Source organism: Lonchura striata, chromosome 8 (assembly GCF_050655825.1).
Source record: "Lonchura striata isolate lonStrDom1 chromosome 8, ASM5065582v1, whole genome shotgun sequence".
Classification (NCBI taxonomy): Eukaryota; Metazoa; Chordata; class Aves; order Passeriformes; family Estrildidae; genus Lonchura; species Lonchura striata.
Window position 1 is genome coordinate 32,616,409 of NC_140710.1, and position 17,606 is coordinate 32,634,014.

At 55.4% G+C, this 17,606-nt stretch overlaps 1 protein-coding gene across 1 annotated transcript in view; it reads left to right on the top strand.

Moving 5' to 3' along the window:
• The first annotated feature begins 2,468 nt into the window (after window positions 1–2,468).
• LOC146766839 (nucleotide exchange factor SIL1-like) overlaps window positions 2,469–17,606 on the top strand; it is a 90,371-nt gene continuing 75,233 nt past the window's right edge. The window contains exon 1 of the mRNA XM_085585619.1: window positions 2,469–2,610. The gene's annotated coding sequence lies outside the window, so the exon portion shown is untranslated. The remainder of the gene's footprint in view (window positions 2,611–17,606) is intronic.

A 17,606-nucleotide genomic window follows, 5' to 3' on the forward strand; every position in this document is an offset into this window, starting at 1 on the left:
TTTTATTTCCTGCTTGCTGATGTGACACATGAGTAATGCGATGATTGACTCTCACAATTAAAAGGCAAATATCATATATATATATATATGTAAAGAGAAGTTTTATAGCTATGTTTTACCCCCTTGTGCTGTTATCAGGGGTGCCCTGGGTTTGGGATATTTGGGAGGGGTGGCTCGTTGCTGTGGCAGCACCTGAGCTCCAGTCAAGGTGTCAGAAGTGATCTCCAGCACTGGACAGAGCAGGAGGAGTCGATAGACAGAACTTTGGGGGGATAAAGGGTTAAAAGGTGAAACCTCCATTGTGTGGATGAGCACATGGTGGGAAAATCCTCTGCTCCCAACACTAATATTTTCACTATTCAGCCTTCTGCTGTGTTTTTTATAAGGTTTAATAAACCTTTGAAACTTTTTGGAAGCGAATAGCGTTTCTCACACTGAGAATAGGAATTTGAGGGCTGGACTCCCCAGCCCCCCACCCTTCTGGAGCCTGCTCCTGTGCTTTCCTTTTGGGTGATTCCCTCAACGGGATTCCATCCACCTCCTTCCTCTCCCCTGGCAGGCGGGAGGCTAATGTGCCTGGATGCAGCTGGAGCTGTGCTGTGCTCCCTGTCAGGGCCATTCCTGGCTGTGTGACAGCCCAGAGCTGCTGCAGCCACTGCTGGGGCTGTGAATGGTGACATAGCCAGGAAAGCCTTGAGCTTTGTGGGGAGGCAGCCAGCTGCCCTGGCTGTGCCCCTGAGCACCTTGGTGCCTGCAGAGGAGGGATTGTCCTCCCGATCCCCTCCTGCCTCCTGCTCAGCACGCTTTGGCATTTCATCCTACAGCAGCTTAAAGCTCATCTCCTTCCACCTCCCTGCCGTGGGCAGGGACACCTCCCACTCCACCAGGGTCTCACTGGCTGTGCTGGCAGAGCCCTGTGCAGGTGCTGCCCGAGCCAGGGACAGAAGATGTGGTGCTGCCCTTTTCATGGAGATCCTACAAACTCCTCTCTGATCAGCACGTCCCAGCTCCACCACCAGCAAGGGGCACAGATTGATGATGGCACCAAATTCCTGCAGAGCCCAACTTCTCAGCGTGGGAGGATGCTCCCATAGATAGACAGAGATTAAAGGTCCTGTGTATCACAAGTTTAAGGAGCAGGAGGAGGTTGGGACCTGTCCATGGAAAGCACTCCAAGTGTGGAGGAGGCACATCTAGCCTGTCCTCCCCTAAAATGGGGAAATAATCACACCTGTCCTCTCACATGTCCAACCAATGCAATTTCCAGTAGGCAGGACTGATGGAGAGAAAGAGAGCCTGCCAGAAATGCAAACCTTGTTTTAGTAGGAAATCCTCCAAGATGGATTTTCCTGCATTTTCTAAATGCATTTATACCTACTGGATGACTACAGGCTTTGAAATGTTTCTGTCTGAATTGTCACAAACATCCCAGTCTTACATATGAAGTACCAGGTCCTTTGATCAGGGAAGTGTCTCTGTGGTCTTGAACAGGGAGGGATCAATCCAGTTGTTCCCGAGACCAGAGCTTTTTGTCTGGGAGTACACGTATTTATTCTACAAAATAATTACCCTTGTCTTCACTTCTCTTTGGTAGGAGATGCTCCCTGTCTCCTGCAAGCTGTTACTCTATCCCAGGTATTTTTTTACGCAAAAGGAAGAGAGAAAGGAAAGGCTGAATAAGGAATCCTCAGGAGGGAGGAGGGTGAGCAGCTGTGGTCTGTCTGTCAATCTGTGAGCAGCTCTGTGGCTGTTCAGCTGCAGCCTCGCTGTCCTGGGCAGGCAGAATTCCTGCATTAAGAGAAGAAGAAATGCCATCAAGAAGTAGCAACCAAATCTATCCTCCTCTTCACCCCAGTGTAGGGCTGGCCATTGAGATGTGTTTGTGGTGAACTGGTGAAAACCACTCTGAATTTCCAATCTTTTCTGAATTTAAATCTGAAGCTTAATGTATTCTGTATATTTTTGTTGGCAGATAGTAGTGATCATAAATTCCTTTTAATAAAGTATTTCCACACCAGCACAGCCTTGATGTGCAGCGTACCTGGCTGTACTCTGCGGGATGCTTTGATTTCCCTCTGGCAGCTTCATTTTATTCTGTCTGCCCCAATCAGTAATAATTCCCCTTTCTCCATGAAGCCTACAAATTCACTCCGGGTGTGGAGTTTTAGTGCTCTCCTAGGACCTGGGCAAGAAGAGAGGAAGGAACCAGTGTCTGCTTGGCTCAGGGTTCCACCGGTACTGTGGATCAGAGCCAGCCTGGCATCAGAGGGACAGCTTTGGTGGCTCCGGTGGCATTTCTGGGGAAGGAAAAGCAACACCTTAGGGGTGTTTCAGGATGGAAACGGCATCAGTAGAGAATAGCCCACTCCTCAATGTGTGGGATGAAAGATTCCCCCTTCCCCCAGGGAGGAGCATGTTTCTTCAGCTCCCAGTTGTCCCCAAAGCTGGAGCAATGCAGCCCTCTGAAATAACGTGACCTTTGTTTGTAGGTCAGGCTGTTCCTGCAGGGTCACACGTGCGGCTGAACCTGAAGACAGGAGAGAGAGAAGCCAAGCTCCCAGACAGAGAAAATGGGGAAAGTGACACGAGAGAAGAGAGAAGAACGAAAAGGTAGACATGCAAAGCTTTGGGTTGGGTGGGCTGTGGGATTGATGCCTTTTATGAGTGGCCAGTGTCCCTGGTGCAGTCAATTACTGCCTCTTGCTGAGACTGGGTTGCTGGGTTAGGAGCTCAGCAGCGCTGACAGCAGAGCCCTGTCCTTTGTGATCCCTTTGGGATGGCAGTGGGAGTGCCCTGAGTGCACATTCAGTGGCACCTTCATGGCTTCTCAGGCCTGGACGCCGAAAGGAAATTGGCACGGTGGCTTCTCTGAATGGCATTTAGTGCTTTGAAATATCTGCAGCAAGAGGTGTGAAGTTGCTTTCTGAGCCTCTCCCTTGGCATCAGCTGTGAGGGCTGAGGGCTGGCCTGAGCCCGGTGCTGTGTCCCGCTGGGAGCAGCCCCACAGCCTCAGCTGCGCACCGGGCACTGCCAGAGGTCCTGGAGATCACCCCAGCCCTGCAGCCACCTCTGTAAAGGGGCTTTAAATGTCAGCGGGTGCTGACTTTGCCCTGGAACCCTTGGTTTAGTTCCTGTGGGGAATTTCTCGCCAGGATTGCGTGGGATTAGCCACAGCCCCCTGTGCTGGGGATGCCTGGGCAGTGTGGGGCTCTGAGGGCAGCTGGCCGGGCAGGGGCTGAGCTCGGGGCCCTGTTGGGCTCCTGGTCCCCAGCAGCAGCAGCCACAGGGCCCAAAGCCCCCCGGCCCTGCCCAGCACAGCCTGCCCTGCCCCTGCAGCTGGCCCCCGAGTAGGGGACAGGGGCCAGTGGCCGCTGGCAGCAGCAGCAGTGGGGGCAGGCTGAGGATGCCCTGGCTTGGCTTTTGGCTCTGGAGCAATCCGGGCCCAGGGCAGTGCAAAGCAGGCTGGGGAGCAAAGCCCGGAGCCTTTGGAGGCTGCAAGCCTTAAACACCAGCCCCTGCAGCCGCCCAGATCCAGGTGCCACAGTTCCCAAGGCTGCCATGGCCTTCAGAGCACGAAGGTGGATTTTGCATCCCTGTGGCCCGATGCCGGCTCTCGGGCCAGGAGTCCCCGTGGCTGCAGCAGCGAGGGTGGCTGAAGGGTTCCTGCCTGCCTGGGGGCATTGCTGCAGGGGCCAGTGCTGTCAGAGCCCCCTCTCTGCTGGGGACAGCTCTGCTCCTGGGGGCCCTGCCCTGTCCCTGCCCAGGAAGCCCAGCAGTGCCCAGTGCCAGGAGTGGTGTCAGTGGGAGCCCCTGTGCACAGGGACCCCAGCCCCGGGGTGGCCGTGCCAGCCCCCCCAGGCACCTCCAGCCCCGGGAACCCAGAACAACTGGAAACCACAACTGTGCAAACGCTGCCTGTGCCCAAAGGAATTGCAAAGAGAAGTGAGCTTTTGAAAATTAACAGGATCTCTTCTCCAAATATCGGCAAAACCTTGGATTTACAAACATGTTTTATTGTAACAATCCTTATAACAGCAACAATCTTCAAAACATATTTACATGGGATCCTATAGCCTAACAAACTTCTAAACGTATTTACAGAAAAGCTCTATTCCAGAGGACATATTTACAAAGGGGTCACATCTGTGGCCATCATCTCCACCACTCGTGGAGGAAATGGAGCAGCAGCAGTGCTGGACTCTGGTGCCACCACTGGGCCCAGCTGGGCTGGGAGCTGGGCCCAGGGGCTGGCAGGGCTGGCAGGGCTGGCACGGCCCCAGGCAAACGCAGGGCAGGCCAGGGGTGCTGCTGGTGCCAGCACAATCCAGGGCCCCCTGTGGGCACCGTATCCCCGAGTGGGGCCATCCAGCCCAGCCCCCGCCTGGCGTCAGGGGACACACTCTGCCTGTGGGCAGGGCATGGGAGGCATCTGCTTGTCCTGCTCCTGGGGCTCCATCTTCAGCCAAGGACCATGGGCTCCTCCTCATCCTTTTCATCAACTTCCATTTCCTCGATGGTGTCCTCCTCATCTACTTCCATGTCCTCAGCCGTCTCTTCTGTGTCCACCTCCATCATTTCTTCCCTGTCCAGCACCATGTCCACTTCCATCTCCTCCACGGTGTTGATGGCAGTCTGCAAGAGGCAGCACAATCTCTTGGTGGGCTTCCTGTCCCACACCATCCATTCCCACATGGCTGCAGCCTGCCCAAGCAGGCTGCCCGTCCCTGGCCTGGCAGTGTACCTGCACTGGGGCAGCAGTGCACATCCTGCTGGGATTGGCTTCAGCGCAGGCAGCAGGAAAAGCCCAAGCAGCAGCCAGAGCTCAGCACTGACGGGCAGAGCGAAGGGCGAGTGAGCGCTGACCGTTGGCCGCAGGTGAAGTGTCTGATGTGCTGTGTTCCAGGTCCTGGACCTTCCACCTGGAACAGTCGGGGAGCTGTGATGTCACAGAAGTTTCAGGGCCATTCCACATGGGGAGATGGGGACCATGGAATGATCAAATCCTTGAATGGTTTGGCTTGCAAGGGCCCCTAAGGATTATCTGGTTTCAACCTGAGCAACCTGCCACCACACCAGGTTGCTCTGGAGCCTGTCCAGCCTGGATGTTCCTGGGGATGGGGCATGCACAGCTTCTCTGCACTGGTCCCTGTGTCAGGGACAGGCACCCTCGCAGTAAAGAACTTCTTCCCATCATCAAATCTCTTCCAACTCTTGCAGTTTGATCCCATTCCCCCTTGTCCTGTCACTGCAGTTTGTTCCTGACAAAGTATGCTCTACCACTTCCCGGTATTTCAGGCTGTTCCTGCAGGGTAACACGTGCGGCTGAACTTGCAGACAGGAGAGAGAAAAGCCAAGCTCCCAGACAGAGAAAATGGGGAAAGTGAAAGCAGGGAAGAGAAAAGAGGGAAAAGATAGATATGGCAGAATTTGGGTTGGGTGGGCTGTGGGATTGATGCCTTTTATGAGTGGCCAGTGTCCCTGGTGCAGTCAATTACTGCCTCTTGCTGAGACTGGGTTGCTGGGTTAGGAGCTCAGCAGCACTGACAGCAGAGCCCTGTCCTTTGTGATCCCTTTGGGATGGCAGTGGAAGTGCCCTGAGTGCACATTCAGTGGCACCTTCATGGCTTCTCATGACTGGACATCAAAAGGAAATTGGTGCCGTGCTCCCGCCCCGGTTCCCTTTATCTCAGCCCCGGCTAGCTCGTCCTGGGGCGAGAGTGGGCGATTGAGGCACCCTCCGCTGCTCCCAGCTGGGGTTTGGAGAGTGCCTTCTTGGGTCCCGGGCAGCGCTAGCACGCCTTGTGGTGGTAAATGAAGAGCGGATCCCTCTGGGGGCTAAGTCCAAGTTTATTGTGACCCAACGGGGCCAAATATCCTAGAACGGTGCCAGCCAACAGGAACAAGCACAAGGTGCTTGTACTGGCTTATAAACTGTAAGGGAGGGGAAAACCGGTAACCAATATGGATGGAGGTAGGGAGTGGCTCCCCAATGGGGTGATGCACCTGTGGACCAACGGGAGAAGGATACGGGAGGGGCCCCAGGCCCTCACCCAATCACCCGGTGCCCTGAGTAGAAGCTTCTGGATGGATGGGAAGGGGCACTGAGTGACAGACAAGGCACCCGGGGGGGGGTAAAGACTGCGCCTCTTCTAGGGTGATGGACAGTTACTGGAAAGGCGGGAAGCGGGGACAAGGCGGGAAAACTGGGAGCAAACCAAGTTGTACATGGGGGTACAAAGGAATAAACCAATACATAATACAGGGATAATAAAACATACAAATAACGCAACTCCACATCTCCTCCTTTTTTGTTTAAAAAGAAAGAAAGGGGAAGAGGATAAAGTAAGTCTTTAAACGGGGGCTTCACAGTTTCTGGGCTCATCTTGGAACTAGATTTTGCCTTCTTCAGGAAGTTCTTCTTCTTGGAACCCTTCCTGATTTAATGGTTCCAGTTCGTAAGGCGCTATCAGTGCGGCGTGGTTGACGCTGATGGTGGAGTTAATTGCTTTTAAAATTAAACTCTTTACCAAGCTGAAGCCTATGATAAACACAATGAGTCCCAGCAGCAGCAGAAGTCCTGTTTTTAAAATTGATTGAACCCACCTAGAGAGTCCTCATCCTTCAAACAGCGACCCCAACCATCCTGCAGCGATGGAAGTGCGGACGTCCTCAGCCCTGGAACTTTTGCTGGAGGCTGAGGAACGATCTACACATGCTGGGGTCTTAGGGCGATGGTGATGCCGAGAAGGATGAGGCTCATAGATGACAGCATCCTGGGTGGTTTCAGGGTGGAGTGCGTGTCTGGAAAATAACTGAAATATAAATTAATAATCGAGGTAGGGGAGGTCTAACTCAAAGGGGGACAGAGAATCCGAGGAGCCAGAGGGGGGGTCAGGTGAGGGGGACCTTCTCCGCCGTCTGAGGGCGGCATGCCCAACCTGAGGACTGTCCGGTTCTCTCTTCTGGGTCTTAGGGACATATGGTCTGATGAATTTGGAAGGGACCCATCTCAGGCCTGAGGGCGTGGATACGCAAGCGTACCCCCGTCCCCAGGTGACCAAGTCATAGGGTCCCTCCTGCCGCCAGGTCTCAGGGTCTTTAATGAGAACTGGCGGCTTCTCCCTGACCTTGCTCTGCTTGTAGGAATTAAAGTGCCTCGCGATGGGGGGGTTGAGGCACTCGAAGGAACAGTTTAAGAAATTGATGGTAAAAAGGGCCCGCGCCAACTGAACTTGGGGGGACTCATTTTTAGCTGACGACTGTTGTTGTTTAAGCATCCTTTTGATGCTCTGATGAGTCCTCTCCACCACGGCTTGACCTGATGGGGAATAGGCGATGCCAGTTTTATGTTTTATTACCCATTGCTGCAGGAAGCCTGCGAATTCCTTGGATGTGTACCCGGGGGCATTGTCTGTTTTTATCAGTTTTGGGACGCCCAGCATGGAGAAGGCTTGTATCAGGTGTTTCTCTACGTCCTTGGCCTTCTCCCCTGTGTGGGCAGAGGCGAAAACTGCTCCAGAGAAGGTGTCCACGGAGACATGGACGTACTTCATCCTCCCGAAGGAGGGGATATGAGTAACGTCCATCTGCCACACCTCACAGGACCTCAGACCCCTAGGATTAGCCCCTGCGCTCACTGATGGTAGTGGGAGCGACTTACAGGATGGGCATGTGGCCACAATGGCCTTGGCCTGGTCCCGGGTTAGATGGAACTGCCGGACCAGACCAGGCGCATTCTGGTGGTAAAGCTGGTGGCTGATCTTTGCTTGCTGGAACTTGTCCGGGAGCGGCGCCAGCTGTGCGGGGGCGGCAGCGAGGGAATCAGCACGCCGATTGCCCTCGGCCAAGAACCCCGGCAGGTCGGTGTGTGACCTGATATGCATCACATAAAACGGTTGCTCTCGGTGGGAGACTAGCCTTATCAGCTTTGAGAGCAACTTGTTAAGGGCATCGTTGGAGACACCTTGCAGGATTGCATCCTGTGCTCTAGACACTACACCCGCTACATAGGCCGAATCAGTAACCAAATTAAAAGGTTCAGAGAACCGCTCAAAAGCTCTGACGACTGCGGCCAACTCAGCTACTTGAGGGGATCCTTCCACCTCAACAACATCCGCTTCCCACCGCTGAGTTTGAGGATCTTTCCAAGTCACTACTGACTTGTGGGACCCTCCGGACGCGTCCGTAAAAACTGTTAGAGCCCTTAAGGGTTTTTTGCTCTGAATCTGTTTTGTTGACAAAGTGAATTGGATTTCCAAATTGAAAATTTTGTGGGCCGGTCTCAAAACGGAAGTTTTTCCGGTGTAGCTGTCCAGTGCAAACTGCAATGATTCGTTTTCTTGCAGCAGGTGTTCTAACATTGCCTTTGTGAATTGGCCCAATTTCAATTTCAAAGGAATGTGGATGTACTCAAAGTCACACCCCGCCAGCTCCCGAATCCGTGTTCTCGCTTTGCGGATTAGCTCTGCCACCAGCTCTTGTGGCCGTGTCATCTTTTTGGATCGTGAATGACTCAGGAATACCCACTCTATGATGGAGAGTGGGTCCCTTTTGTCCTGATCCTTGCCCTTTCCTAGGGTGTCTGCCCATTGGAAGATGACTCCGTGGAGGTGTGGCAGTCTGCCCAATATGATGAATCGGAAGGGCAGGCCCGGATCGTACCTGTGGGCCTGCCTGGCAGACATTGCCTCCTGAACCTTCTGCAAAGCGGCTTTGGCCTCTGGAGTGAGTTCCCTGGGAGAACTAGGTTCTTCCCCCCCTTTCAATAAATTGAAAAGAGGGGCTAGGTCTTCGTTGTTAATACCTAACCAGGGTCTCACCCAATTTAAAGACCCGCACAGCTGCTGCACGTCGGCTAGAGTCCTAATTGAATTTTTTATGGCCAATTTCTGCAGAAAAATGGTCCGCTTGTTTATCTCCAAACCCAGGTACTTCCAAGGTGGCATCCTTTGAATCTTATCTTCTCGCAGCTCGAACCCTACAGCAACCAACGCACTGGTTGTCAGTTCAAGCGCGTGTGTAGGTAGATCGCTGTTGGGGGCACAAATAAGGATATCATCCATGTAATGCTGGATGATCACACCCTCGGTGGCTGCACGCACAGGGGACAGCAATGAAGAGACATACCACTGGCAGATGGTAGGGCTGATCTTCATACCTTGGGGAAGACATTTCCAGTGGTATCTCTCCATTGGGGCTTCTCGGTTGATGGAAGGAACCGAGAAGGCAAACCGTGGTGCGTCATCAGGGTGTAAGGGAATTTGGAAAAAACAATTCTTGATATCAATCACAGCCAATTCCCAATTTTCCGGTAACATCGTGGGGGACGGCATCCCTGGCTGGAGAGGACCCATATCTTCTATTACGTTGTTGATGGCACGGAGGTCGTGGAGGAGGCGCCACTCGTCTTTGCCAGGTTTTTTCAGGACAAAGACGGGGGAATTCCAGGGGGATGTTGTTTCCTGGATATTCCCTTTGGCGAGTTGCTCCTTCACGAGCTCCCGAAGCGCTTTTAATTTCTGTTTATTGAGCGGCCACTGCTCTACCCACACTGGTGTATCTGTGAGCCAATTAAGTTTTCGGGTAGGACGCTCCTCAGTGACCGCTGCCCGAAAAACCTGAGGGGTCAGGATGTCAATTGTGACCCCCCACTGGGCCATCAGGTCTCTCCCCCACAGGGGTTCTGTATAGTCTAAAACGAACGGGCGTAAATAAGCCGATTGCCCATTCGGCCCCTCAAATTTTACAATGTTTTTTGACTGTTTTGCTAATTGAGAACCCCCTACACCTTGAATTTTTCCCGCCACATTTTGCAGCTCCCAGCGTGACGGCCAATCCCGTGCGGGGATGATCGTCACGTCTGCCCCTGTGTCCAGGAGACCGCTTAGGTGTTTGTACTCCCCATCCTTCCGCATATAGCAGGAGAGCTTTGGTCTTTCCTTCCCTATGACCTGGGCCTGGCACACCTGGTAGCTCTTCTTCGCTGTTTTCTTCCATAGATCCTCAGGGTGTGCTGGAGGCCCAGATGCTGGAATGGCCTGGGTGATGATTTGGCCCTTGGGAAGGAAGACCGGAGGATGGGGGCAGTGCAGCCACACCACCAATTGCTCAGTGTTCTTGGATGTCAGGGATGGTGCAATGGTGACTTCGAGAGGTGTGAATTTTGTGTCCCCAAGAACGATATACTTACTGTGGAGGTTCTTCCAGGTTCCCGGGTCCTCTGTGTCGACGGCGATGGAGTGCCAGTCGCTGTCCCTTAGGTGCAGAGCCTCAGTCAGGGCCAACCTATATGGGGAGAAATCAGATGGGGTGTTAAGTACCGGCTTGGGCTGGTTCGGGCCTCGACCCAGCCAAGCGGTGGGGATGAAATCCACATCCTCCCTCATATAGGTTGGATCGTCAGCCATAGTCCGGTGTGTCAAGTCCAGTGAAATGTCCTCAGGTGGGCATTGCAGGTAGTCGTACCTCCCCTCCTCTGATGTTATAGAGCCCACCATATTTATGTCCTCGCGCAGGGAGGAACTGCGCTGATGACTCAGTTTTTTTGTTTACCCCCCGAGTTGGGGGCACTTCTCCCCTGATGTCGCTGCCTAAACTTAAAAAACTCGTCCCTCAGCGGGCATTGGGAAGCCCAATGTCCCTTTTGCCTACATAAATTGCAGGCCTGGTGTTGTTGTTGTCCCCTCAGGGGTGCTCCTGTGGGGCGGTGGTCCGTAGAAGGGGTGGTTGGCGGCGTCGCGGCTGCAGCAAAAGCCACTCTCTTTGTTGGTGGTTTAGGAGTCCTTGGAATGTCCCTAGCAGGAACCGTCACCTTCCTCGCACAGACCTGCAGCATGCTTTGAAGGGTAGGCTCAGGGTCCAGGGGCAGACTGAGGATTGCTTGCCTGCAAGCGTCGTTTGCATTCTGCCTTGCTACCATAGCAAGCATCCCCTCTCTCCGTTTCTCATCCGGGACCTGAGCCTCCATCGCGTGGTGCAAGCGATCCACGAACGCGACAAAAGGTTCTAGGGGTTCCTGCTTTAGGGACAAGAAGTTAATAGCCGTACCGCTGGGTCTTAACTTAAAAAATGCCTTCTCTGCCGCCCTAGTGCTGACTTACAGCGCCTCTCGAGGTATTTTTTTTGCCTGCTTGGTCCCCATTTTCCAATCCCCCTCCCCGCACAAGTGGTCTACGGATATTATTGCCCCATCTTCATCCCTAGAGCTATCTGCATTGGCCCAGAGGTCAGGCAACACCTCCCTGATCTCCCGCTTCCACTCGGATTCCCAGATTAAAAATTCTCCGTGGGTGATAAGGCAGGAGAAGAGAGTCCGAATGTCCGTGGGGACATATTCTTTGGAGGAGAGGGTTGCCTTCAATAAGCCTCTAAAATATTCGCTTTCCCTACCGAATTCTTTCTTGGCCTTGCAGAGCTCCTTGATGGTCTGCTGGGGGATGGGGGACCACTGTGCAAGGGGCCTACCCCCCCGCCGCGGGGTACAGGTGACAGGTGCGGCCGAGAAGGCAGGCAGGGATTGGGGTGGATCGGGGTTCCCACGCTCCCCCCCCCCAGAACCGAAAGCGTGGGAACTGGAAGTGGGGTCGTGGGAACCAGGGGATGAGGCATGGTCTGGAGCAGGGGGAGTGGTATGTTGGGGACTCCCCTCCCCGGGGTTGGAGCTGAGGGGTGGGGTGTTAAATAATTCAAGAGAGGAGGAGTCTGCAGGGGGTGGAGGAGAGAGATGGGCGGAGAAGTCTTGGGAGCAGAAGGGGTTGATCTGCTGGAAGGGGTTTTGGGAGGAGGGAGGATAGGGATTGTGGGAAGAAGGAGCACAAGTGGCGGGAAAAGCCATGGGGTCTCCGCCATCTTGTGTCCTGGGGAAGGGGGAGAAGGAGAGCCATTTTGCGGGGTTTGGGGATGGTGGATAGGGGATGAGGGATCTTCGGGGGTCTGGGATAACTGAAAACGAACGGAGTCTCTACGGGACGGGGCTGTACAGCGCGGGGAAGAAGGGGAACGGGTAGAAGCAGAGACAGTGCCTGCACCGTCCTGCGGGGAGTCAAGGATATTCCCAGAGGGGCCAGAATCTGCTTGCAGGCAACGCCGGGATGCCTGTCTGAGAATACCTGACTTCGGGAGAGAGGGAGAGGAAAGCGGAGTAGGGTTTCTCGAGCTAACAGCCGAACTGGGTATCGGTTTGTTTGCGGCTGGCTGTGGCAGACTTTCGTAATGATTTTTAATAATATCGCGAATTTGGAGGGCCAAATGGGTGAATTTGGAGAGAGAGAGATCCGACTGTTGCAGGATCTCCCTCCCTACCTGGTCCCAAAAGGGAACTTGGTATAATTTAGCTGCCGAAATATCAGGGAAGGTCTGCGACAACCACCGGACAAGCCGTTTTACTTCTGTTTTTTTAACTCTTATTCCCCCCACTAAAAGGATACCCACAACTTGGGAATAAATGCTCTTCTGCGGCACGGACAGCTTTGCACCCATGCTGCCTGATGTTAAATTGTGCCGCAGAGCCTACGATTGGGAAAACACGAACGAAAAACAAAAGACCACCCCTCCGGCTTTGCCGCAGTCTTTAAGCTTCCCGCCTGGGAAGGGAAGCACCAGGAGCTCACCAGGGAGCACTAAAAACAGGGATCTTTTCCCCGAACCCCAGGGAAAAAGAAACCCACCAAAAAGGGATCCTTTCCCTAAACCCTAGGGGAAAGGAACAACCAAAAAAGGACCGGGAAAGCCCCAGGGGCCCCTATACTCACAACTAAAGGGGTCCAAGAGGGAAGGGTGGAAAGGAAAATCCAATGGTAGGACTCCTCCGCGAGAGGACCGACTCCGGCGACGCGTTCCGGAGCTGCCGGTCCTGTCCCTGGGAGCGCCACCCACTAGAATGCGGGTCTGCTGCTACCGGGGTAGCTGATGGCCAGGGAGGACGATTCTTCGGGTCCGCACAACCCTAAAATCCTCAAACGAGGGGTCCAAAGCCGCGAAAACGGGGCCACATGTTGGGCGCCAGCTGCTGCGCTCCCGCCCCGGTTCCCTTTATCTCAGCCCCGGCTAGCTCGTCCTGGGGCGAGAGTGGGCGATTGAGGCACCCTCCGCCGCTCCCAGCTGGGGTTTGGAGAGTGCCTTCGTGGGTCCCGGGCAGCGCTAGCACGCCTTGTGGTGGTAAATGAAGAGCGGATCCTGCTGGGGGCTAAGTCCAAGTTTATTGTGACCCAACGGGGCCAAATATCCTAGAACGGTGCCAGCCAACAGGAACAAGCACAAAGTGCTTGTACTGGCTTATAAACTGTAAGGGAGGGGAAAACCGGTAACCAATATGGATGGAGGTAGGGAGTGGCTCCCCAATGGGGTGATGCACCTGTGGACCAGCGGGAGAAGGATACGGGAGGGGCCTCAGGCCCTCGCCCAATCACCCGGTGCCCTGAGTAGAAGCTTCTGGATGGATGGGAAGGGGCACTGAGTGATAGACAAGGCACCCGGGAGGGGTAAAGGGAAAGACTGCGCCTCTTCTAGGGTGATGGACAGTTACTGGAAAGGCGGAAAGGGGGGACAAGGCGGGAAAACTGGGAGCAAACCAAGTTGTACATGGGGGTACAAAGGAATAAACCAATACATAATACAGGGATAATAAAACATACAAATAACGCAACTCAACAAATTGGCACGGTGGCTTCTCTGAATAGCATTTCGTGCTTTGAAATATCTGCAGCAAGAGGTGTGAAGTTGCTTTCTGAGCCTCTCTCTTGGCATCAGCTGTGAGGGCTGAGGGCTGGCCTGAGCCCGGTGCTGTGTCACACTGAGAGAAGCCCCACAGCCTCAGCTGCGCACCGGGCACTGCCAGAGGTCCTGGAGATCACCCCTGCCCTGCAGCCACCTCTGTAAAGGGGCTTTAAATGTCAGCGGGTGCTGACTTTGCCCTGGAACCCTTGGTTTAGTTCCTGTGGGGAATTTCTCGCCAGGATTGCGTGGGATTAGCCACAGCCCCCTGTGCTGGGGATGCCTGGGCAGTGTGGGGCTCTGAGGGCAGCTGGCCGGGCAGGGGCTGAGCTCGGGGCCCTGTTGGGCTCCTGGCCCCCAGCAGCAGCAGCCACAGGGCCCAAAGCCCCCCGGCCCTGCCCAGCACAGCCTGCCCTGCCCCTGCAGCTGGCCCCCAAGTAGGGGACAGGGGCCAGTGGCCGCTGGCAGCAGCAGCAGTGGGGGCAGGATGAGAATGCCCTGGCTTGGCTTTTGGCTCTGGAGCAATCCGGGCCCAGGGCAGTGCAAAGCAGGCTGGGGAGCAAAGCTCGGAGCCTTTGGAGGCTGCAAGCCTTAAACACCAGCCCCTGCAGCCGCCCAGATCCAGGTGCCACAGTTCCCAAGGCTGCCATGGCCTTCAGAGCACGAAGGTGGATTTTGCATCCCTGTGGCCCGATGCCGGCTCTCGGGCCAGGAGTCCCCGTGGCTGCAGCAGCGAGGGTGGCTGAAGGGTTCCTGCCTGCCTGGGGGCATTGCTGCAGGGGCCAGTGCTGTCAGAGCCCCCTCTCTGCTGGGGACAGCTCTGCTCCTGGGGGCCCTGCCCTGTCCCTGCCCAGGAAGCCCAGCAGTGCCCAGTGCCAGGAGTGGTGTCAGTGGGAGCCCCTGTGCACAGGGACCCCATCCCCGGGGTGGCCGTGCCAGCCCCCCCAGGCACCTCCAGCCCCGGGAACCCAGAACAACTGGAAACCACAACTGTGCAAACGCTGCCTGTGCCCAAAGGAATTGCAAAGAGAAGTGAGCTTTTGAAAATTAACAGGATCTCTTCTCCAAAGATCGGCAAAACCTTGGATTTACAAACATGTTTTATTGCAACAATCCTTATAACAGCAAAAATCTTCAAAACATATTTACATGGGATCCTATAGCCTAACAAACCTCAAAACGTATATACAGAAAAGCTCTATTCATGAGAACATATTTACAAAGGGGTCACATCTGTGGCCATCATCTCCACCATTCGTGGAGGAAATGGAGCAGCAGCAGTGCTGGACTCTGGTGCGAGCACTGGGCCCAGCTAGGCTGGGAGCTGGGCCCAGGGGCTGGCAGGGCTGGCAGGGCTGGCACGGCCCCAGGCAGGCTCAGGGCAGGCCAGGGGTGCTGCTTGTGCCAGCACAATCCAGGGCCCCCTGTGGGCACCGTGTCCCCGAGCGGGGCCATCCAGCCCAGCCCCAGCCCGGCGAAGGGGACACACTCTGCCTGTGGGCAAGGCATGGGAGGCATGGGCTTGTCCTGCTCCTGGGGCTCCATCTTCAGCCAAGGACCATGGGCTCCTCCTCATCCTTTTCATCAACTTCCATTTCCTCGATGGTGTCCTCCTCATCTACTTCCATGTCCTCAGCCGTCTCATCTGTGTCCACCTCCATCATTTCTTCCCTGTCCAGCACTGTGTCCACTTCCATGTCCTCCACGGTGTCGATGGCAGTCTGCAAGAGGCAGCACAATCTCTTGGTGGGCTTCCTGTCCCACACCATCCATTCCCACATGGCTGCAGCCTGCCCAAGCAGGGTGCCCGTCCCTGGCCTGGCAGTGTACCTGCACTGGGGCAGCAGTGCACATCCTGCTGGGATTGGCTTTAGAGTAAGGGGCAGGAAAAGCCCAGGGAGCAGCCAGAGCTCAGCACTGACAGGCAGAGCGAAGGGCGAGTGGGCTCTGACCGTTGGCCGCAGGTGAAGTGTCTGCTGTGCTGCGTTCCAGGTCCTGGACCTTCCACCTGGAACACTCTGGGAGCTGTGATGTCACAGAAGTTTCAGGGCCACTCCACATGGGGAGATGGGGACCATGGAATGATCAAATCCTTGAATGGTTTGGCTTGCAAGGGCCCCTAAGGATTATCTGGTTTCAACCTGAGCAACCTGCCACCACACCAGGTTGCTCTGGAGCCTGTCCAGCCTGGCCTTGGATGTTCCTGGGGATGGGGCATGCATAGCCTCTCTGCGCTTGTCCCTGTGTCAGGGACAGGCACCCTCGCAGTAAAGAACTTCTTCCCATCATCAAATCTCTTCCAACTCTTGCAGTTTCATCCCATTCCCCCTTGTCCTGTCTCTGCGGTTCTTGACAAAGAATCCTCTCTCATTCCCTGGTATTTCAGGCTGTTTCTGTAGGGTGCCACGTGTGGCTGTATCTGCAGAGAAGAGAGAGAAAAGCCAAGCTCCCAGACAGAGAAAATGGGGAAAGTGAAAGCAGGGAAGAGAAAAGAGGGAAAAGATAGATATGGCAGAATTTGGGTTGGGTGGGCTGTGGGATTGATGCCTTTTATGAGTGGCCAGTGTCCCTGGTGCAGTCAATTACTGCCTCTTGCTGAGACTGGGTTGCTTGGTTAGGAGCTCAGCAGCGCTGACAGCAGAGCCCTGTCCTTTGTGATCCCTTTGGGATGGCAGTGGAAGTGCCCTGAGTGCACATTCAGTGGCACCTTCATGGCTTCTCATGCCTGGACGCCGAAAGGAAATTGGCACCGTGGCTTCTCTGAATGGCATTTAGTGCTTTGAAATATCTGCAGCAAGAGGTGTGAAGTTGCTTTCTGAGCCTCTCTCTTGGCATCAGCTGTGAGGGCTGAGGGCTGGCCTGAGCCCGGTGCTGTGTCCCGCTGGGAGCAGCCCCACAGCCTCAGCTGCGCACCGGGCACTGCCAGAGGTCCTGGAGATCACCCCAGCCCTGCAGCCACCTCTGTAAAGGGGCTTTAAATGTCAGCGGGTGCTGACTTTGCCCTGGAACCCTTGGTTTAGTTCCTGTGGGGAATTTCTCGCCAGGATTGCGTGGGTTTAGCCACAGCCCCCTGTGCTGGGGATGCCTGGGCAGTGTGGGGCTCTGAGGGCAGCTGGCCGGGCAGGGGCTGAGCTCGGGGCCCTGTTGGGCTCCTGGCCCCCAGCAGCAGCAGCCACAGGGCCCAAAGCCCCCCGGCCCTGCCCAGCACAGCCTGCCCTGCCCCTGCAGCTGGCCCCCGAGTAGGGGACAGGGACCAGTGGCCGCTGGCAGCAGCAGCAGTGGGGGCAGGCTGAGGATGCCCTGGCTTGGCTTTTGTCTCTGGAGCAATCCGGGCCCAGGGCAGTGCAAAGCAGGCTGGGGAGCAAAGCCCGGAGCCTTTGGAGGCTGCAAGCCTTAAACACCAGCCCCTGCAGTGCCCCAGATCCAGGTGCCACAGTTGCCAAGGCTGCCATGGCCTTCAGAGCACGAAGGTGGATTTTGCATCCCTGTGGCCCGATGCCGGCTCTCGGGCCAGGAGTCCCCGTGGCTGCAGCAGCGAGGGTGGCTGAAGGGTTCCTGCCTGCCTGGGGGCATTGCTGCAGGGGCCAGTGCTGTCAGAGCCCCCTCTCTGCTGGGGACAGCTCTGCTCCTGGGGGCCCTGCCCTGTCCCTGCCCAGGAAGCCCAGCAGTGCCCAGTGCCAGGAGTGGTGTCAGTGGGAGCCCCTGTGCACAGGGACCCCAGCCCCGGGGTGGCCGTGCCAGCCCCCCCAGGCACCTCCAGCCCCGGGAACCCAGAACAACTGGAAACCACAACTGTGCAAACGCTGCCTGTGCCCAAAGGAATTGCAAAGAGAAGTGAGCTTTTGAAAATTAACAGGATCTCTTCTCCAAAGATCGGCAAAACCTTGGATTTACAA